Below are 19,140 nucleotides of genomic sequence, written 5' to 3'. Positions count from 1 at the left end.
ACGCTTATTGATCCTTAGAGACTGCTCACCAAAATGGGTCATCACAGGATCAATAAGGCATAGCCATGATCAACACACACAAACAAAGCACGTAATCAGCAAAGCTGAGTACTACATACTAAAACAAAAACAATCCTAACATGATACTAATAAACGAACAACCCTAACATGATTCTAATAAAACACGAGTAAGGGCAGACAAAACATGTTAGTTTGACGACCACACTTGACTAGACTAGGCTAGACTGCACCAGACTTTTATAACAATAACATTATTTTAATTAAAATAGTCAATGGACCGAGTTGCTACTAGAAACTTCTTCTTCTTCACTAAGGAAGACGAGGTACGGGCACGACTCCGTAAACCCCAATGACCTGCGATATCGAGGGACTTTTGAATAAAATAGAACCGGTGATCAATCCGGCCCCAGAAAAAGCCATAGGCGACCCATGACCCCAACTCCTGATTGTCCGTCACTTTAGACGTGCACAGTCTAAAGCTATTGCTACCCAGTTTCACTTTACATGATTTACAAATTAAACTCTGTTATGACTTAACAATCACATAAGTCATACAATCAACATTTATGCACAACTATTTTTATCTTGGAATTAAGCAAGTGATCACAAAGGTATCAATCAAGACTCATTCCAATTAAATCCAACCTTTCCTTTAATACTGATCAACCCCTCTATATGGGTATAAGGTTTCAACTTACTAAACAAGGTCCTCGGCCCTCATAAAGTAGTGAAAAGCTAAAAGGGAACAACGATCAATCGATCTGAATCAATATATATATAAAATAAAGTTCCCAACTGACATGCTTGCATCAATAATCCATACTAACATGTTATAATTCTCATACTACAATCCATGTTCAACACGTTCATCCAACAACATTAAACATGTAAATTTCAACGTAACCAAGTTCATCAACAACTTTCAACATGATTCGACAGATAACACACATTCCAAGCACACAGGTATGTACGTACCTTGTGTAAACAAACTGATAGGCCACTTTAACGAATTCAAAAGTCGCCTACAAAGAATTCTCCGCCTAAAAACAACAAATAGAATTCCCCAATCAATATCCAACAATTTACAGCAATACTAAAGTACTCTAAATACACCTTAAACATATTTTGAACCATCCCCAATATCGAAACTTAACTAAATAACCTCCAAGCATAATAACTATTAAACTAATGATCCCAAAACGTTCTAAATTCCAATAAAACATCCCCTTTAAAATTTCCAGCAATATAAAATAATTTCAAACGTCCACAAAACATAATCAACGTACTTAAAATCATAAAAATAATAGCTTTAATAATATATAATCATTCTATTATGATTTTAGAATATTAAAGTCTTAAAAATCCATGCTTTAATAATTAAATTCCTTATTTCAATTCAATTACATAACTTGAAAATTAAATTTATTATTTAAACATAGTATATAATCTGAAAATATAATATAATTATAATAACTTATAATTTATATTCAAGGAGCATGAATTAAATTAATGAAACTTCATTAAAACCCTAACTTAAACGTAGTTAATAAATCTGAAAATAATTAAATTAATTTCAACAACATATAATCTGAAATTTCATAACTTAATGATAAAAATCATAAATTTAATTCAAGAAACATAAATTAAATTATTAAAACGTAATTAAAACATTTAAATAGCTTAGGGTTTAAGAAATAACCAAAAGGAGAGAAAGAGGAGGAGGCTGGCCGGCGGTGGACTTTGCGGCAGCGAGCACGGAGGTTGCAGAGTGGTGGCGCGGCGGCTGGGCGGTGAAATCGCGACGTCTTGGTGGTGCTTTGCGTGGGCAGCAACCAAAGAAAACAGAGTGAGAAAAAGGGAAGCAACGAATGAACGAAAGAGAAGGAAGGACCGAGAAGGAGGAGAAGGACTACCGTATGGAAGGACGGCGGTGGTCCGGTGCAAGGAGGGCGGTTGCGTGCGTTGATTGGTGGTTGTGTGCGAAAACAGAACCGAAATTAAGGGGAGAAGGAAACGGAAGAAAGGACGAAGCAAGAGATAAGAGAGGAGGAAGAATTTATCGGCGGTGATGGGTGGTGCAGCGACGGAAGTCCGGCGGTGGTTGGCGGCTACGACTCCAAAGAAAGGAGCAGGTTTTGAGGGTTTGGGTTTACGTGAGTTTGAAGGAGGTAGCTGATTGTTTCTTTTCTTCTTTTTTTTTTTGTTTTTACGTAATATTGAAAGAGAAGGGAGTAGGTAGTTTGGGTTTTATTACTTTGGGCTTTATCAATTGGGTTAGAGTTAGGATTTAGTCTTAGTATTTGAATTCAAAATCGATTAGGCTTATTTTCCAAATTCCAATGTGTTTTCGTAACTCAAATTCTTTTCAACATAAAATTCTAAAATTATTTTTAATTTCATAAATCGTTAAAATATTTAAAATGTATTTGAATAAAATTAAATATACATTAAATATATAATAAAGTTCAAAAATTTTTAAATATTAGAACGTACTTAAAATAAAATAAATATATGTTAATTATATATTAATTACTTAAAATTCAAATATTCTATTTAAATATAAATAATATACGTTAAAATATATTAATAAAATTTATAAATTTACGGGGGATTACAATCTACCCTTCTTAAAAGAAGTTTCGTCCCGAAACTTGACACGAAATTTCCCACATTTTCCCAAAAGCTTTTAACTTATTCTTACTAGAGAAGTACTTGTGCCACCTATGTGCACTCTTTTTCCAACTCAAAGCTGTTTGTGTTACTCATGAACACCCTTTCTTATGCGGAGAATCTATTTGCTTTGCATCAACTTGTAAAATTTGCTAAAATAAGCATAAAAATGCATAAAAATGCCATAAAATAGGTAAAAAGCGTGAATTTCTATCGCATTCTATCCCCCTTAAAGAAAACGAGTTACGCCCTCGTAACTCACCTTAGGGAATAACTAACCAAGATTTTCTTTCGACGAATTCTATCCTCTAAATTCCTTTTTCAGTAAAACTACTAACTTTAGACTTTTCACAACAGGTGACGACACAAAAGAACAAGTTGCCACGAATTAAATAATGTTTAACTTGCGCGGAGTTAATAGAAAAAGTACTAGAATCTATATCGGCAGATCGTTCATCTTCATTCTGATCCATCATGTACAACTTTCCTGGAGCCTTATTCGGGTTGTTGTGATCATTTGCAGGCTTATTATAGTTTTCTTGATTGTTTTGTGCCCCTCCAGGCTTTGAATTTTGACCTCCAGACTGGTTAAACCTCACTTGGTTTCCACCTCCATTACTATTTTGTTCCTTTCTATGCTTAGTGAAGCACTCATACTCCCTATGTCCCCTTTTCTGACAATAGTTGCAGGTCACTAATTCTCCTTTGCAGTTCTTACCAGGGTGATTGTTACTGCACATCTTGCAATGATGCATTCTCTTAGATTGGTTCGAGTTGTTGTGGTGCCCCTGGTTGTTTCCTCCTTGGAAATTTCCATCTCCATTTCCGTTTCTATTCCTTTGAAAGTTCTCTTGGTTTCCCCCAGTATTAAAATCTTTTCTCTTTTCCCCAATTACCACAGTTTTCTTATCCCTTCTAGACTGCAGACCATAAATATGAGCAGCTCTCCCATACACTATGTCTAAGGATGTAAAAGTTTCCCCACCTAATCCCAGTTGAATTTCATCAGTCAACCCCTGCTCAAACCTCTGAGCTTTTAGTTTCTCAGTAGCTACCACCTCAGGTGCAAACCTCGACAAAGCTATAAATTTGCTATAGTATTCAGCAATAGTCATATTCCCCATCCTAAGGTTGATGAACTCCTGCGCTTTCTGCTTTCTCATAAAAGGAGGATAAAACTTCCCCCTCAAGGCAACAATAAATGAATCCCAATTGAATCCCTCAGCAGCACTTAGTCTATTTCCATTTTCCCTCCACCAAAGGTCGGCCTCATCTTTCAGGTAAAGGACAACTTGACTTACTCTCATACTCCCTGGGCAACTCACAACCTCAAATAGTTTCTCAAATTCCCTAATCCAGTTTTCTAGGAAGGTTGGATCTGCTTGCCCCTTGAAATACGGTGGCTTAACCTTAGAAAGTCTTTCAAACATTTCCCCTGCAGAATCGGGGCGCTCAGTTCTTTCCTGGGTTAGCTTTTCCGCCAAGAGGCGAATCGCAGCAGCTAGATCATTGTTGTTGGCCATTCTAGAACGCGACCTGCAATTAGTATACTCTACTTTAGGTTTGAAACACCACTTATACGTTATCCCATACAATTAAATATTTGAATTGACCATAAAGATCGCCTCAACCAACAATGTTCACATTAATACACATCATTTACGAAGGCACGACAATCGTTTACGAAGGTGCAACGATCGTCTACAAGATGCAATAATCATTGAAAAATAATCATCCTCAATAATTCACGAAATACATTCACACACTGCACATAAGGCATAACATTTTGAATCATATTGGTCATGAGGGTCTAGATTGGCCCTCACTTCCTTTATGTACTCAAATCATTTAATATTTTTGTGACGATTAAATTGATCCACAATTCACACTGAGTATGCAACCAATAGAAAAATTAATCCATGACGTACTACCTAGAGGTTGGAGTATTATGGAATCCTCAAAATAGAATAATGAACAATCCCTGGAAAACTTTAACTTTTATTGCTAACTCCATAAAGGTTTATTACATCCTTGAAAATAATAAAGAACATTTCAAACTTCAATAAACTTTAACCTTAAACTGTTGTAGCTTTGCTACTTATTCTTTAAAACATAAAAGAGCTAATTAACTACGGATATTTCATGAAATACCCCCGAGTTTTGAAGTAATTCACCAAATGCCCATCAAGTTCCAATAATTCACCAAATACCCCTGACAATTGACTTAATGTCCCAAATACCCTTACTTTTAATGGTCCGTTAGTCCGTCGTTAGCCTAGTTTCATAATTCACCAAATACCCCTATTATTCAACTTATTTCACCAAATGCCCCAAACTTAAAAGTAGTTATTCTGATGTTCCAACGACTAGTTTTTTCGTTTGAAAAGTAGTTGTTGGTCTTGCTTGGCTATAAAAACCCACTTTCTGGATGTTTCTTGTAATTTAGATGTTGTTTTTATTTGTTTTTCTAATTGCATTAGATTTGTGTCATGAGTTTTTTTTCAAATTCATCATCCACACACAATGAGTCCACATATATTAGAGTACCTAACCAATTTTGCTATTGTGATAGGAAATTTGTCATCTGAAGCTCCGATACAACACTCAATCCGCAAAGGTTGTGCTACAAGTGTACAAGTGTGATCCTTGCAACAATCTTAGATGGTGCAAGGGAGTAGTTGAGCAAGAAAATAGAGGGCAGCAGCATGAAGGACAATACAGGGGAAGCTTAGACGAAGGAGAAAGTACTGAAAATAGGGGAAACAGTAAGATGCAATAGGACTTGAAGCAAAAGAAGAAAAAGCTAATATTGTAATGTCAATACAAGGCATCTTACTTTGATTTTGAAATGAAGAAAGGCTAATCCTATTTATGTCATGGTTTGGGATGGACAGGTAGAACTTAGGACTCAGGAGAGTAAGCAAGTACTTTTAGCAAAGAAAGGTCAAGACTTCAGAGAACTCTTAGCAAGGAAATTGGGAGGCAAACAACATGTGAAAGAAGTCCGAGGGCAGGGTCTTATTATTGGTATAGAGTTGGATGTACAAGTTGGCCCGCTAGTTGATGCTTGTCGAAATTCAGGAATGTTAAATTGTTAATATTAACTGCTAGAAAAGGAAAATAGTGAGATTGGTTCCTCCACTGACCTTATCAGAACAGGAGCTCGAAACAGGTTCTGAGATTCTCCTCAAGTGTTTCCCGTCCCTGGGTTGAAGCGGTGGAGTTGAATTTGTGTATGATGAGTCGATGCCTGTCAAATTTCCTTGTGACATCAATAGATCCAAAGCTCATAATTGGCATCGTAGCTGTAAATCAGGAATAAGTTTCCTAGTAGCTTCTCTTTGGATTATGCCTTGGGTTTAATGTACAAATTGTCATTTCAAGATATCCCACTCGTTAATCAGAACATTGATTTTCTTTGTTGCTTGGATTCATTTCATAAGTATCTTTCTCCCTTATTATAAGACTTAGTTTGTTATTTTGATACCTATAAATTGCATAGCTTTGTATTGAGTGGAACACACAATCAACATTATTATTTTCTCTTCGTACTACGTTTGTTCAAAATTAACCTTTCGATATTATCACAACTTTAGTGGATCAAGAAGGCATAAGAAAACAATAAGCAAAGACTAATTTTCAAATGAAAAGGCTAGCCGTTAGAACATCAGAATAACTATTTTTAAGGTTGGGGCATTTGGTGAAATTAGTTTAATAATAGGGGCATTTGGTGAAATAAATTTTTTAAAAAGGGGCATTTGGTGAATTATGAAACTAGGCTAACGGCGGACTAACGGACCGTTATCCGTAAGGGTATTTGGGGCATTAAGTCAATTGTCAGGGGTATTTGGTGAATTATTGGAACTTGATGGGCATTTGGTGAATTACTTCAAAACTCGGGGGTATTTCATGAAATATCCGAATTAACTATTTATGACTTCAAAATATTTGTGGCCTCTTGCCTATCCATTGCTCCTGAAAGCTTTCGGAGTGAACTTTAGATCTCAAGATCATCGAACTCTTCTTCAGGGTCTTCATCGGGGTCTTCCTCAGGGTTTGCATCTTCTACCATGTCTTCATCTTGATTAGGCTCACTTGCAATCTCTTGTTCACTTTCGAGGTCTGCATCTGAATCACTAGAAATCTCAATGGTTGGCTCATGGGCCACTGGGTTAGGATTCTCTGCCTCAACACCTACATTCTCGTTCTCCACAGCTACATCATTTTCCTCTAGGTCATTATTTACACTTACTCCCATAGGTTCTTCTGTAACTGCTTCTCCAACATGACTCCCTACGATTTTACCGTCTCTAAACCCACTTTCTGCCGCCTCAATAATGGTGGTCAGAATTTCTGAGTCATATTTCCATCTACCATCCCAAGTCTCATACTTAGCCAAGTTTGGAGTTCCATTTTCAGAATGCATGTCTTCAAACTTTTCCTTGAGTTCTAAGTATGGAAATTTGTTAGGTAAGCAATTAATGATGGTGGCTGCTATGGTATCCTTTCTCATTAAGATAGGTTGCCCTTGAACTTTAGCATGATATTCACATCCAAACACAATTTTCTTCACGTAAATGTCAGGGGTTTCTATATCAAGTTTCTCGAAGGATCCTATGTTAGTGTACTTGGAAAAAAAACCTTTTATTCCTGAAATAAACAATTTCAGGTCTCACTAACGATTTCCAACCAAGTCATAAACAAAGTTTAATAATGCAATAAGTTTTGGTGGAAGCAAACAATTCTTTATGCACATTTAAATGTAACATTAAACAATTAGCACACGCACGTACATAACAATCAATTTTATGCTAGCATTGACTAGCTACTAATGCACATATAATTCTATCTTATATGCCCTTCTTATACTACCCATCTCTCATAAACTAAAACATTGGAACTATTTAAATAACAAAGTAAAAGGACGATAATATAAGAAAATTATAACATAGAATAATAACATAAATAAAAAATAAAAAATAAATAAAGTAAAATAAATTAAGGAAATGCGTAGCGAATAAATTCGAAAATAAAGTTATTAATTCGAAAAAAGATTTATATTTTCTAATAACGAATTCTAACTCTTGAAACAACTAAAAGAAACTTTAAACAAAATGTACTCATTTTTTTTGTTTTTTTTGAATAATAAATAATAAGAAAAATAAAAATGTCGAAAGTATCACTTTAACTAGAATAATAATTTGATTTCGAACTTAAATAAGAAATATTATGTACTTTCAAACAAGATAAAAGGAAATCGGCCCCCCCAAAATAAAGTACCAATTTTTGAACAATATAATACGTAGAAGCTCGATTTTTAAGAAATTTATTTTAAATAACTAGATAGTTAGGCGCCTAAAAATTTATTAAAGTAAAACCTAAGCTCTGATACCACTTTGTAACACCCCGCCAATTCTCTCTTTTCTAAAATAACCTTTTTATATAAAACGTAGAGAATTATCAAGGCATTATCGCCCGTGTGAAAACGTAACGGCTTATTCAGAATTTTGCAGGGAAAACATAAAACTAACTTTAGGTTTATAAATAATCGATTACAGGTTTAATCCCAAAAACCAACCAACGAAAATAAGGGAATATAAATAGTACGATAAGTTTAAAGTCTAAATTAACAAACCAAGTTACTTAGCAAAACGAAACTAAATACAAGCTCTCTAATCCCGATCCCCATGATGCATCATCTTCAAACCTGTAGATGGCAACGCTTATTGATCCTTAGAGACTGCTCACCAAAATGGGTAATCACAGGATCAATAAGGCATAGCCATGATCAACACACACAAACAAAGCACGTAATCAGCAAAGCTGAGTACTACATACTAAAACAAAAACAATCCTAACATGATACTAATAAACGAACAACCCTAACATGATTCTAATAAAACACGAGTAAGGGCAGACAAAACATGTTAGTTTGACGACCACACTTGACTAGACTAGGCTAGACTGCACCAGACTTTTATAACAATAACATTATTTTAATTAAAATAGTCAATGGACCGAGTTGCTACTAGAAACTTCTTCTTCTTCACTAAGGAAGACGAGGTACGGGCACGACTCCGTAAACCCCAATGACCTGCGATATCGAGGGACTTTTGAATAAAATAGAACCGGTGATCAATCCGGCCCCAGAAAAAGCCATAGGCGACCCATGACCCCAACTCCTGATTGTCCGTCACTTTAGACGTGCACAGTCTAAAGCTATTGCTACCCAGTTTCACTTTACATGATTTACAAATTAAACTCTGTTATGACTTAACAATCACATAAGTCATACAATCAACATTTATGCACAACTATTTTTATCTTGGAATTAAGCAAGTGATCACAAAGGTATCAATCAAGACTCATTCCAATTAAATCCAACCTTTCCTTTAATACTGATCAACCCCTCTATATGGGTATAAGGTTTCAACTTACTAAACAAGGTCCTCGGCCCTCATAAAGTAGTGAAAAGCTAAAAGGGAACAACGATCAATCGATCTGAATCAATATATATATAAAATAAAGTTCCCAACTGACATGCTTGCATCAATAATCCATACTAACATGTTATAATTCTCATACTACAATCCATGTTCAACACGTTCATCCAACAACATTAAACATGTAAATTTCAACGTAACCAAGTTCATCAACAACTTTCAACATGATTCGACAGATAACACACATTCCAAGCACACAGGTATGTACGTACCTTGTGTAAACAAACTGATAGGCCACTTTAACGAATTCAAAAGTCGCCTACAAAGAATTCTCCGCCTAAAAACAACAAATAGAATTCCCCAATCAATATCCAACAATTTACAGCAATACTAAAGTACTCTAAATACACCTTAAACATATTTTGAACCATCCCCAATATCGAAACTTAACTAAATAACCTCCAAGCATAATAACTATTAAACTAATGATCCCAAAACGTTCTAAATTCCAATAAAACATCCCCTTTAAAATTTCCAGCAATATAAAATAATTTCAAACGTCCATAAAACATAATCAACGTACTTAAAATCATAAAAATAATAGCTTTAATAATATATAATCATTCTATTATGATTTTAGAATATTAAAGTCTTAAAAATCCATGCTTTAATAATTAAATTCCTTATTTCAATTCAATTACATAACTTGAAAATTAAATTTATTATTTAAACATAGTATATAATCTGAAAATATAATATAATTATAATAACTTATAATTTATATTCAAGGAGCATGAATTAAATTAATGAAACTTCATTAAAACCCTAACTTAAACGTAGTTAATAAATCTGAAAATAATTAAATTAATTTCAACAACATATAATCTGAAATTTCATAACTTAATGATAAAAATCATAAATTTAATTCAAGAAACATAAATTAAATTATTAAAACGTAATTAAAACATTTAAATAGCTTAGGGTTTAAGAAATAACCAAAAGGAGAGAAAAGAGGAGGAGGCTGGCCGGCGGTGGACTTTGCGGCAGCGAGCACGGAGGTTGCAGAGTGGTGGCGCGGCGGCTGGGCGGTGAAATCGCGACGTCTTGGTGGTGCTTTGCGTGGGCAGCAACCAAAGAAAACAGAGTGAGAAAAAGGGAAGCAACGAATGAACGAAAGAGAAGGAAGGACCGAGAAGGAGGAGAAGGACTACCGTATGGAAGGACGGCGGTGGTCCGGTGCAAGAAGGGCGGTTACGTGCGTTGATTGGTGGCTGTGTGCGAAAACAGAACTGAAATTAAGGGGAGAAGGAAACGGAAGAAAGGACGAAGCAAGAGATAAGAGAGGGGGAAGAAGTTATCGGCGGTGATGGGTAGTGCAGCGACGGAAGTCCGGCGTTGGTTGGCGGCTACGGCTGCAAAGAAAGGAGCAGGTTTTGAGGGTTTGGGTTTACGTGAGTTTGAAGGAGGTAGCTTATTGTTTTTTTTTTTTTTTTTTTTACGTAATATTGAAAGAGAAGGGAGTAGGTAGTTTGGGTTTTATTACTTTGGGCTTTATCAATTGGGCTAGAGTTAGGATTTAGTCTTAGTATTTGAATTCAAAATCGATTAGGCTTATTTTCCAAATTCCAATGTGTTTTCGTAACTCAAATTCTTTTCAACATAAAATTCTAAAATTATTTTTAATTTCATAAATCGTTAAAATATTTAAAATGTATTTAAATAAAATTAAATATACATTAAATATATAATAAAGTTCAAAAATCGTTAAATATTAGAACGTACTTAAAATAAAATAAATATATGTTAATTATATATTTATTACTTAAAATTCAAAAATTCTATTTAAATATAAATAATATACGTTAAAATATATTAATAAAATTTATAAATTTACGGGGGATTACAAAGCTCTTGCACAAATATAAGTGGTATTCTGGATCGCTACTGTCGTATTTCAGGTCAACAGCTAAATCTTGCTAAATCATTTATTAAGTAAAAAGTCCTAATACTTCTCTTCCGCAGCAACAACTTTTCAAATCAATTTTACGAATGCCACAAGTTTCACAGTTTGGGCAACATTTGGGTGTACCTATTGATTGTATGGGTTCAAAACGTTTACATTTTAATTACTTGATAGATAAGGTTGCGGATTTGATAACCTCATGGAATGGGGTGTTGTTATCCCAGGTACAAAAGTTGGTTTTAATTAATACCATCGTCGTTGCTGCGGTTTCTCATGTTATGATGAGCATGGAAATTCCTGTGACAATTGCGAACAAAATAGATTCAATGATTGCTACTTTCTTCTGGGCTAAACAAGGACAAAAAGGAATGCATTGGATACGAAGGAATATTTTACATCTACCCCGAGGAATGGGAGGCTTGGGTATTCGTCATTTATCGACACTTAATAAAGCCTTCTTGATGAAACAAGTGTGGAGAATGCATCAAAATCTCCAGCTTTTAATTTCAAGAGTATATGCTGCAAAGGGGAAATTTGCTTTATCTACAGGTAAACCTAATAGATTCCTAATAGATGCCAAGGTCGTTTTTCGTGGGGTATGCAAGGTCTTCGCCAAGCAGAAGATGTGTTACTACAAGGGTGTGCTTGGAAGATTGGAGATGGACGCAATGTCATAGCGGGAAGGGATAACTGGGTTCACGGTAAGATACCTGTTTTTGTGTCCCATATTCTTTTAGCAGATGCACAGTTGTGGAGTGTCAATCATTTTATTCAGGCTTCGGAAAAGCATTGGAATGCATCACTAATTAGAAATTCCTTTGTCAATGTTGATGCAAATGATATCTTGTCTGTTGAGCTTCCATTAGGTTCGGCTCCAGACCAGTTATATTGGACTAAAAATGTTAACGGGGATTTCACAGTCAAAACGGGTTATGCCTTTTTACAAGAGCGTCTCATGAACAGGGAATCTAATTTTGGTATAAGACAAATTAGGTTTGTACCTTTTTTAAAGTTATTATGGGCTCTTAAAATTCTCCAAAAGTGGAAACTTTTATAAGGAAGATAATGGTTGACGGGATTCCAGTGAAAGCTAGTCTGGAGCGGAGAGGGATTAGTTTAGATGTAACTTGTGACTTATGCAGTGACTTTTGCGAGGATGTGCAACACTTGTTTCGCCTTTGTAATTTGGCCCAAGAAATGTTGAGGAGTTGTATGCTAGACATAAACTCAAATATTAACGGGAATCTTTCTCTTCAACAATGGATTCTCAACTATATCCACTTTTTATAAGCGGGGATGGAAAGTTAAGTGATCGTGTAGTGACTTTTATAGGGGTCTTGTGGGCATTATGGGTTACGCGAAATGCAAGAGTTTTCTGTTCGGAGACTGGAGACATTCAAACAGTTCAAACCCATTTCAAATTAGCTATGGAGCAGAACACAATATACAGGGAGAATGTGGGAGTATATGGATATCATTAATTCCTAAATTAATTATATCTAATTTAAGAATGGTGAGAAATGTGAAACAATGAGAGAAACATAAGGAGATAATAGAATGTAGTTTCTATTTTTATTGTTTAGTTAATTATAGGAAACAAGATTGTCGGTGAAACAATGTAAACCATTGTTTAATTAGTTTTCTAATTCATTATAAATGTGTAGAAGTGTAATGTAAAATTTATTCAATACAATTTAACAATTCACATCATTAAAGCTTAGTTTAAGAAAAGATTATTTTTCTTACGTAACTTTATTATTTCCTTCATAAAGGGTTGTTTGTTTATTCACAAAATATTATTTATTTGTGAGGTATCGATTTCATATTATCTAGTAAAAGCCAAATTTCCGCTGCGAGCTCTAACAATTGGTATCAGAGCAAACGTCAAAATATTAAGTGGTTAAATTTTTTATTTTGAAAATATTTTTATAATGGCTTGTACTAGTGGAATGGTAAAAGTTGGGAAATATGAAATTGAAAAATTCAATGGGAAAAATGATTTTTCCTATTGGAGGATGCAAATGAAAAATTTGCTAATTTCGCAAAAGCTACACAAAGCGCTAGCGGGAAAAGAACAAAAACCCAGAGATATGAAGGATGAGGATTGGGAAGAGTTAGATCTTGAAGCACGAGCAACCATAATCTTGTGCCTTGAGAGGGATGTTGCATTCTTGGTAAATGAAGAAGCAACGGCTACTGGCGTGTGGGCAAAGTTAGAGACAAATTTCATGACGAAAACTCTAACGAACAGGATCTATCTAAAATCCAAATTGTATACATGCAAGATGGGAGAAGGCACCTCAATTCGGGAGTATATCAATAAGTTTGATAGGATTATATCAGACTTAAAGGATATAGATGTGAAGATAGAAGAGGAAGACCAAGCGCTCATGTTATTACTTTCATTACCAAAGTCCTATGAAAATCTAGTTCAAACATTGATGCTTGTGGGTGATACTCTAACCATGGATGAAACTAGAACATCACTTTTAGCGGATGATCTTCGAAAGGTTGCTAAAAGTGGGATGATGTCTAGCAGTGGAGGAGAATACAGGGAACAAGCCCAGGGATTGTTTACAACTAGAGGAAGGACTAATGAAAGAGGAAGAGGCAAGGGAGGAAAGTCTAGACCAAAATCTAGACCTCTTGCGGAAAGACCATGTATCAAATGTGGTGAGCTTGGTCATTTTAAAGTAAATTGTCCAAATAAGAGGGCTACATTCAAGAGGTCGGACAACAACAACAATTCCAGAGGAAAACAACAAGAAAAACAAGAGGCAAGTTTTGTCTCAAATGACGAGGAAGATTATTGTTACTCCGTATCAGAACAATGCACTGAAATATCTGGTAAGTGGATGCTTGATTCAGGAGCATCACACCATATGTGCCCAAACAGAAAGTGGTTTACAACTTATCAAAGTTTGGACGGTGGCACGGTTTTGATGGGAAATGATCATGCTTGCAAGACTGTCGGGTTAGGTACTATCCGAATCAAGATGCATGATGGAACAATAATAACCTTGAAGGATGTAAGACACATCCCAAATTTACGGAAAAACCTTATTTCTCTTGGGTTATTAGAGAAAAATGGTTGCAAAATATCCATGGAAAATGGAGTATTAAAAGTTGTTCGTGGTTCCTTGGTAGTGATGAAGGGGATTCGTCACAGTAATCTTTATCCTCTTTTAGGCACAACTGTTACAGGTGATTTAGCAGTTGGAATCAGTGGAAGTAAAGACCAAACAGAATGCACTAGGATATGGCACATGCGCCTTGGGCATATGTCGGAAAAAGGTCTATCATTGCTTTGCGGACAAGGTTTGTTGAAGAACATGAAGAAACCATAAATTGAATTTTGTGAACATTGTGTGTATGGAAAATCACACAGGGTAAAGTTCTCTACAAGCAAACACAAAAGCAGAGGGTTGTTAGACTATGTGCATACGGATGTTTGGGGTCCGACTAAAGTCTCTTCCAAGGGTGGTTCCAGGTACTTTGTTACATTTGTTGATGATTATTCTAGATATGCTTGGATTTATTTTCTGAAGCATAAGAATGAGGTATTCGACATTTTCAAGCGGTGGAGAGCAATGGTTGAGAACAGAACGGGTCGAAAGCTAAAAACTGTACGGTCTGATAACGGTACAGAGTATACAGAGGGAGCTTTCAAGGAGTTTTGTGATCAGGAAGGCATTGTAAGACACTGGACAGTCAGAGACACACCACAACAGAATGGAGTCGCGGAAAGAATGAATCGTACACTACTTGAGAAGGCTAGGTGTATGCGCTCTAATTCTGGTTTAGGCAAGAAATGGTGGGCAGAGTCGGTTGCTACAGCTTGTTATATAGTGAATCGATCACCACATTCTTATTTAGATGGAGACACACCTCATAGGGTGTGGTCAGGGGAACATGCAGATTACAAAAGACTTAGAGTCTTTGGGTCCACAGCTTATTATCATGTCAAAAATAACAAGCTTGATGAAAGAGCCAAGAAAGCAATATTCTTGGGGTATCCCAAAGGCGTTAATGGCTATCGTCTTTGGAGTATAGAGGATTCTAAATTCGTAATCGGCAGGGATGTGACATTTGATGAAAGATCTATGATAGCTTTACCGAAAGTTATGGTGTCAAATAATGGTGATGTCGGGACTACTTCAAATAATCAAGTGGTGGAGATAGAATCTAGAGACCAAACAGATTCTAGTCATGTTCAGGTGGAGCATCCTGGTGTTAATCAAAATGATGAGGAGGATGATCTTTAACATGGGGAGATTCAACGGGAAAATGTACATGTGTTACAACAACAGCAGCAGGAATCTTTGGCAACCACTAGGCCAAAGAGAAATTATAAATTAGTTCAGAAGTTTGGGTCAGACAAACCTCTGAGGCATTACGGGCAAGTTAACTTGGTAGAATATGCACTCTCGGTGGAGGATGATGAGCCGATCACCTTCAAACATGCTATCAAAGACAAGGATAGAGAGAGTTGGTTGGTTGCTATGAAGGAAGAGATGCAATCTCTTTATAAAAACAAGACATGGGAGATAGTCTCATTGCCCGTGAGAAAGACTGCTATTGGTTGTAAGTGGGTGTATAAAAGAAAAGAGGATCCTTCCAAGACCGATGGTATAAGATATAAGGATAGACTAGTGGCCAAGGGATTTGCACAGAAAGAAGGTGTTGATTACAATGAGATATTTTCTCCGGTGGTAAAACATACTTCTATTCGGGTGCTATTAAGTCTCGTTGCTCATGGTGATCTTGAGCTGGAACAACTTGATGTGAAGACAGCCTTCTTACACGGTGATTTGGATGAGGAAATCTATATGTATCAACCTGAGGGATACAAGGTTGAGGGTAAAGAGAGTCAGGTATGTCGCTTGAGGAAATCACTTTATGGATTGAAGCAATCTCCTCGGCAGTGGTACAAGCGATTTGATTCCTTTATGTTAAAGCAAGGATTTTCTAGAAGTAATTATGATTGTTGTGTATACATTCGCAAACTTCATGGAGGTGATTATATTTATCTTCTATTGTATGTCGACGACATGCTTCTTGCTTCAAAAAGCAAGGTGGAGATAAGTATTTTAAAAACTCAACTTGGTGAAGAGTTTGAAACAAAAGATTTGGGGGCTGCAAGGAAAATACTAGGTATGGAGATTAGAAGAGAGATATCAAATCGAAAATTGTTCTTGAGCCAGAAAGGCTACATTGAGCGGGTTATTGAAAGGTTTGGGATGAAAAGTGCTAAGTCAGTGGTAACTCCATTGGCTCCACATTTTAGACTCTCTTGTAAACAATCTCCCACTACAATGGAAGATAAGGCATACATGGATAATGTACCTTATGCTAGTGCAGTTGGCAGTTTAATGTACGCCATGGTGTGTACACGTCCAGATATTTCACAGGCGGTTAGTGTTGTCAGAAGATTCATGGCGAATCCAGGAAAGGCACATTGGGAAGCTGTGAAATGGGTTTTAAGGTACTTAAAAGGTACTGTTGACACGGGTTTGTGCTTTGGTGGAGATATATGTCAGGTAAATGGTTTTGTTGATTCTGATTATGCCGGTGATCTAGATAATCGACGATCTACTATTGGTTACGTGTTTAAAATACATGGTGCTCCAGTTAGTTGGCGATCAATGTTACAGGCCACGGTGGCTCTATCTACTACAGAGGCCGAATACATGGCTTTGGCAGAAGGAGTCAAGGAAGAATTGTGGTTATGGGGACTTCTAGATGATTTGGGGTTGAAGCAGGAATTTGTGAATCTGAGTTGTGACAGTCAAAGTGCAATGCATTTGGCAAAGAATCAGGTTCATCATGCTCGTACCAAGCATATAGATGTGAGATATCATTTTGTTCGAGATGTCATAGAGGAAGGTAGTATTTCTCTTATGAAGGTGCATACAAATGAGAACCCCGCAGATATGTTAACCAAAGTTGTGTCAGGAAGCAAGTTCCAACATTTCTTGGAATTACTAAACATTGTCCCATGTTAGGCATTACATGGAAAGATAAAAGGAACTACGATTGGTTTGATCCCGGTCGAGGGTACGTAGGCAATCATTGTCAAAATGGTGCAACCGGATACGATACTACAATTTGTTCATCCAAAATTTGAATGTTTTCAAATTATGGACGAGGTGGAGAATTGTGGGAGTATATGGATATCATTAATTCCTAAATTAATTATATCTAATTTAAGAATGGTGAGAAATGTGAAACAACGAGAGAAACATAAGGAGATAATAGAATGTAGTTTCTATTTTTATTGTTTAGTTAATTATAGGAAACAAGATTATAGGTGAAACAATGTAAACCATTGTTTAATTAGTTTTCTAATTCATTATAAATGTGTAGAAGTGTAATGTAAAATTTATTCAATACAATTTAACAATTCACATCATTAAAGCTTAGTTTAAGAAAAGATTATTTTTCTTACGTAACTTTATTATTTCCTTCATAAAGGGTTGTTTGTTTATTCACAAAATATTATTTATTTGTGAGGTATCGATTTCATATTATCTAATAAAAGCCAAATTTCCGCTGCGAGCTCTAACAGAGAAAGATAGTGAACACTTGAGGTATGGGATGGTTGCTTCAACAACCACAGTCAGCTGGGACAAGAATTATTGGAGGATGTGACTATGGTCTAGGACATTCAGCGTTACATGTGGAATCTATGGCCTGTCTGCGAGCGTTACAATGGGCAACGACATCTTCTTTGACTGATATTGCAGTACACACTGACTCGGCTATCTTGGTCTCTTACTTAAAGGGAAAAGTTAAGCCTGATATTCGTCTTACTTGGACAGTGAAAGCCATTCTTGAGATAGGTACAGGTTTTAGAAGTTGCATGATTAACAAGGTGGACCGAGGTGATATACAGTTTGCCCATGATCTGGCTAAACGGGCTGCAAATGAGGGACTGCAATTCTTTACACCATTTGGTGTTAGGCCTGATGCTTAATTTGCTTGATGTTTTTCTTTTTCTCTTGTATCTTTATCCTATGTCAAAAAAAAAAAAAAAAAAGTTACGTCGTATAGGCTTCCACACTTCCACTTCCACATACAAGAGTCGTGTTGCTAAGACGGATTTTCGGGTGGCTCGCACCCCGGGTAGTGCGGCTGAGCCAGGCTCAGCAGTCGGCATTGTTTAATATGCGAAAGTTTTGTTATTTAATCTAATATATATATATATATATATATATATATATATATATATATATATATATATATATATATATATATATATATATATATATATATATATATATATATATAAAGGAGGCATATTTGCTGAAATATTAGAGCGCCACCTCGGATTACTAATGGTTTCGGCCAATGAAAAATAAGATTTCTAATTTATTTTTGAATTAAAAAAATCGATTTCCACATAGATAATTAATTAAGTGCCACGTGTATATTCTAATTAATTAATTACTCATATATACAACTCCATCCAAAATCAAACACTCTAAAAAATAAAAAATAAATCTAAAGTAAAATCAATCCAAAATCAAACACTAATCTAAAATAAAATAAATAAAATTTAATTTAAAATCAAATAGTAATTCAATATTAGAGCGCCACGTAGGAAATCTAATGGTTTCGGCCAATGAAAAATAAGATTTCAAAATTAATTTTGAATTAAAAAAATTGAGTACCTAATTAAGTGTCACGTAGATATTTTTATTAATTATTTATTAATATTACGCATATACAATTTCATCCAAAAACAAACACTCTCATAATTAATAAAAATAAATCTAAAATAAAATTCAATGCAAAATCAAAAACTAATCTAATCTAATATATAAAATTGGTATATAGGAGTTCTATTTAAACATAACAATTTAGTAGAATCCGTGCATCGCACGGCCTAAAGTTTAGTTTATAACAAATTAAACTTATAAGCCCGATAAAAATTAGAAACACTATCTAAGATTGAGCTCCTAGTGTAGAGACTTTCGCAGTTTGAGCTTCTTATAGACGTATCTCAACTGACAAAAGTATCATGACAAATATTCGAAAGCT

Source organism: Spinacia oleracea, chromosome 5 (assembly GCF_020520425.1).
Source record: "Spinacia oleracea cultivar Varoflay chromosome 5, BTI_SOV_V1, whole genome shotgun sequence".
NCBI lineage: Eukaryota > Viridiplantae > Streptophyta > Magnoliopsida > Caryophyllales > Amaranthaceae > Spinacia > Spinacia oleracea.
Note: the sequence above shows the minus strand (reverse complement) of the source record.